The following is a 4,543-nucleotide window of genomic DNA, read 5'->3' as shown; positions in this document are numbered from 1 at the left end:
CCCCACAGTGACCAAACCGTCCTCTAACCTCCTCCACACAGCGATCCAATCCTCCTCTAACCTCCACCACACAGCGATCCAACCCTCCTCGTACCTACTCCCATAGCAACCAATCCCTCCTCTAACCTCCCTCCCCACAAAGATCCAATCCTCCTCTGATCTCCTCCCCACAGACATCCAACCCTCCTCTAACCCCTCTCAACAGCGACCCAACCCTCCTGTAACCTCCCCCACAGTGACCCAACCCTCCTGTAACCTCCCCCACAGCGACCCAACCCTCCTGTAACCTACCCCCATAGTGACCCAATCCTCATGTTACCTCCACCACACAGACATCCAGTCTTTCTGTAACCTCCTCTTCACAGCAACCCAACCCTCCTGTTACTTTCTCCCCTAAGCTATCCAACCCTCCTGTAACCTCCCCCCACAGTGACCCAACCCTCCTGTAACCTCCCCCACAGCGACCCAACCCTCCTGTAACCTCCCCCATAGCGACCCAATCCTCATGTTACCTCCACCACACAGACATCCAGTCTTTCTGTAACCTCCTCTTCACAGCAACCCAACCCTCCTGTTACTTTCTCCCTAAGCTATCCAACCCTCCCGTAACCTTCTCCCCACAGCTGACCCAACCCTCCTGTAACCTCCCCCACAGCGACCCAATCATCCTGTAACCTCCCCCATAGCGACCCAATCCTCATGTTACCTCCACCACCATCAGACTATCCAGACACCTCCTGTTACCTTCTCCCCAAGCTATCCAACCCTCCTGTTACCTTCTCCCTAGCTATTCAACCCTCCTGTTACCTTCTCCCCTAAGCTAGCCAACCCTCCTGTTACCTTCTCCCTAAGCTATCCAACCCTCCTGTTACCTTCTCCCTAAGCTATTCAACCCTCCTGTTACCTTCTCCCCTAAGCTATCCAACCCTCCTGTTACCTTCTCCCTAAGCTACAAGTTATCCAACTCAACCTCCTGTTACCTTCTCCCTAAGCTATCCAACCCTCCTGTTACCTTCTCCCTAAGCTATCCAACCCTCCTGTTACCTTCTCCCCTAAGCTATCCAACCCTCCTGTTACCTTCTCCCCTAAGCTATCCAACCCTCCTGTTACCTTCTCCCCTAAGCTATCCAACCCTCCTGTTACCTTCTCCCCTAAGCTATCCAACCCTCCTGTTACCTTCTCCCTAAGCTATCCAACCCTCCTGTTACCTTCTCCCTAAGCTATCCAACCCTCCTGTTACCTTCTCCCCTAAGCTATCCAACCCTCCTGTTACCTTCTCCCCTAAGCTAGCCAACCCTCCTGTTACCTTCTCCCTAAGCTATCCAACCCTCCTGTTACCTTCTCCCTAAGCTATCCAACCCTCCTGTTACCTTCTCCCCTAAGCTATCAAACCCTCCTGTTACCTTCTCCCCTAAGCTATCCAACCCTCCTGTTACCTTCTCCCCTAAGCTATCCAACCCTCCTGTTACCTTCTCCCCTAAGCTATCAAACCCTCCTTTTACCTTCTCCCTAAGCTATCCAACCCTCCTGTTACCTTGCTCCCCTAAGCTATCCAACCCTCCTGTTACCTTTCCCTAAGCTATCCAACCCTCCTGTTACCTTCTCCCTAAGCTATCCAACCCTCCTGTTACCTTCTCCCCTAAGCTATCCAACCCTCCTGTTACCTTTGCCCCTAAGCTATCCAACCCTCCTGTTACCTCCTCTTCTTCTCTTTCCTCGGGGAGCTGGTGTGTATTGCCACGGTGGAGTCTTTCTTTATGCTGCGCTACCTGGCTGAGAAAGTGGCAACAGCACAGGAGACCGAGGAGGGAGTCACCGAGGACGGGATCGATGACTCCTTCGAGGTGAGACTACACTACAGCTAGATATTTGATTCTGGGCAGGAGGATTTCATTAGTTTTTCTGCTATAACATTTCTCTATTTCTCTCCCAACCCCCTGCCCCTCTCTCTAGGTGCTGTGTGAGATTCAGGAGGTGGTAAAGACTGGTCTGTGGGTGGGAGACTGTTTCATCTACACCAGCTCTGTCAACAAACTCAACTACTACCTAGGAGGAGAGATTGTCACCATCGCCCACCTGGACAGGTAAGGCTATACCTACCTGCTGGGACTGATACATTGACCTTTTCACCTCAAACTACCTGTTATGCAAGTGTTTCAATATGTCAAATATCTCTCAACTCTTATAGTGCCCTAGGGCCAAGAACATGAAGGATTCATGCCTTACAAAATGTAATGTCAGAATGTCACTGTGTGTCTAGACATGGTTTCTTTTCATTCTAGCTATGTGCTGACCTTCTTAATACTGGTGTTGTATTAACTCCCCTGTCTGTGTGTCCTATACGACTATATACTGTACCTGTCGGTCAAAAATTCTGTAGTTGTATTGACTCCCTGTCTGTCTGCTATAGAACCATGTACTGTATCTGTCAGTATAAAATATTGGTGTTGTATTGACTCCCTGTCTGTCTGATACAGAACGTTGTACCTGCCGGTCTAAAATACTGGTGTTGTATTGACTCCCTGTCTGTCTGATACAGAACTATGTACCTGCCGGTCTAAAATACTGGTGTTGTATTGACTCCCTGTCTGTCTGATACAGAACTATGTACCTGCCGGTCTAAAATACTGGTGTTGTATTGACTCCCTGTCTGTCTGATACAGAACTATGTACCTGCCGGTCTAAAATACTGGTGTTGTATTGACTCCCTGTCTGTCTGATACAGAACTATGTACCTGCCGGTCTAAAATACTGGTGTTGTATTGACTCCTGTCTGTCTGATACAGAACTATGTACCTGCCGGTCTAAAATACTGGTGTTGTATTGACTCCATGTCTGTCTGATACAGAACTATGTACCTGCCGGTCTAAAATACTGGTGTTGTATTGACTCCATGTCTGTCTGATACAGAACTATGTACATCCCTAAGGGTGACCGTCTGTATCTGGGTGATAAGGAGCTTAACATCGTCACTTACTCTCTGCTGGTGTCGGAGTACTAGACAGCTGTAATGAGGAGGGACTTTGGGATGGCCGACAGGGTCCAACCCACCATCCCTAAAGAGATGAGGACCAGGGTCGCCCACTTCCTAGAGAAACAGGTGAGACTTGGAAGGAGGGTGTATTTTTACATTGGTATTTGTCTTAACGCACACCATTTCTGTGTTTCCTCTCTTGTGTATGTGTGTGTTGTACAGTGAGGCAAAATGTAGTTAGTCAGCCAACAATTGTGCAAGTTCTCCCACTTACAAAGATGAGAGTTCTGTAATTTTCATCATAGGTACACTTCAACTATGACAGACGAAATGAGAAAAAAATCCAGAAAATCACATTGTAGGATTTTTAATGAATTTATTTGCAAATTATGGTGGAAAAATAAGTATTTGTTCACCTACAAACAAGCAAGATTTCTGTCTCTCACAAACCTGAAACCTCTTCTTTAAGATGCTCCTCTGTCCTCCACTCGTTACCTGTATTAATGGCACCTGTTTGAACTTGTTATCAGTATTAAAGACACCTGTCCACAACCTCAAACAGTCACACTCCAAACTCCACTATGGCCAAGACCAAAGAGCTGTCAAAGGACACCAAATTACAGACCTCTCTCATCTTTTTAAGTGGGAGAACTTGCACAATTGGTGGCTGACTCAATACTTTTTTGCCCCACTCTCTCTATATATATATATATGTGTGTGTGTGTGTGTAACCCTTTCTCCTCTATCTCTCTTGCTGCAGGGTTTCAGGCGGCAGGCCCTGACTGTGTCAACAGACTCAGAACACAGGTTTGAGTTGGCTCTGCATCTAGGAGAACTGAAGATCGCCTACCAGCTGGCTGTGGAGGCCGAGGTGAGACACCACTTAAAGGGAAAGGCTGGGGAAAATGTGGACAAACTGGGAATTATAGTCCTGGAATGCAAGGGAAGTATTGATAAATGTAGGTCCAACTGCGGATATCTGGAGACATAAAGTACTGTGGAAGGTTTTAGGCAGATGTGGAAAAAAGGCTAAAATAGACATGTTAATAGATTATATTTATCAATTAACTAAGTGCAAAGTGAGTGAACGAAAGAAAAATCTAAATCAAATCCATATTTGGTGTGACCACCATTTGCCTTCAAAACAACATCAATTCTTGTAGGTACACTTGCACAAAGTCAGGGATTTGTAGGCATATAGTCAGGTGTATGATTAAACAAGTATACCAAATAGGTGCTAATGATCATCAATTCAATATGTAGGTTGAAACAATCATTAACTGAAACAGAAACAGCTGTGTAGGAGTTATAAAACTGGGCGAGGAACAGCCAAACTCAGCTAACAAGGTGAGGTTGCTGAAGACAGTTTACTGTCAAAAGTCATACACCTTGGCAAGACTGAGCACAGCAACAAGACACAAGGTAGTTATCCTCTTGGCGCACCGATCCCTTTAGCGGGATCATTTTCGTCAACATCCGCTGAATTGCGGAGCAACAAATTCTAATTAAATTACTAAAAATATTTAATTTTCATGAAATCACAAGTGCAATATACCAAAACATAGATTA

General features: G+C 46.2%; 1 long non-coding RNA gene across 1 annotated transcript; it reads left to right on the top strand.

Annotated features, from left to right (window-relative positions):
- The first annotated feature begins 1,769 nt into the window (after positions 1 to 1,769).
- LOC135530522 (uncharacterized) lies at positions 1,770 to 3,839 on the top strand. Its single transcript, XR_010453862.1, has 4 exons — positions 1,770 to 1,844; positions 1,954 to 2,084; positions 2,930 to 3,100; positions 3,735 to 3,839. It is a non-coding gene; the product is annotated as an uncharacterized LOC135530522 (long non-coding RNA).
- The last annotated feature ends 704 nt before the right edge of the window (positions 3,840 to 4,543 follow it).

This window comes from Oncorhynchus masou, unplaced genomic scaffold, assembly GCF_036934945.1.
Source record: "Oncorhynchus masou masou isolate Uvic2021 unplaced genomic scaffold, UVic_Omas_1.1 unplaced_scaffold_13603, whole genome shotgun sequence".
In the NCBI taxonomy this organism is placed as follows: domain Eukaryota; kingdom Metazoa; phylum Chordata; class Actinopteri; order Salmoniformes; family Salmonidae; genus Oncorhynchus; species Oncorhynchus masou.
The sequence above is the reverse complement of the archived record's forward strand: the minus strand, read 5'-3'. Positions and strand labels throughout refer to the sequence as shown.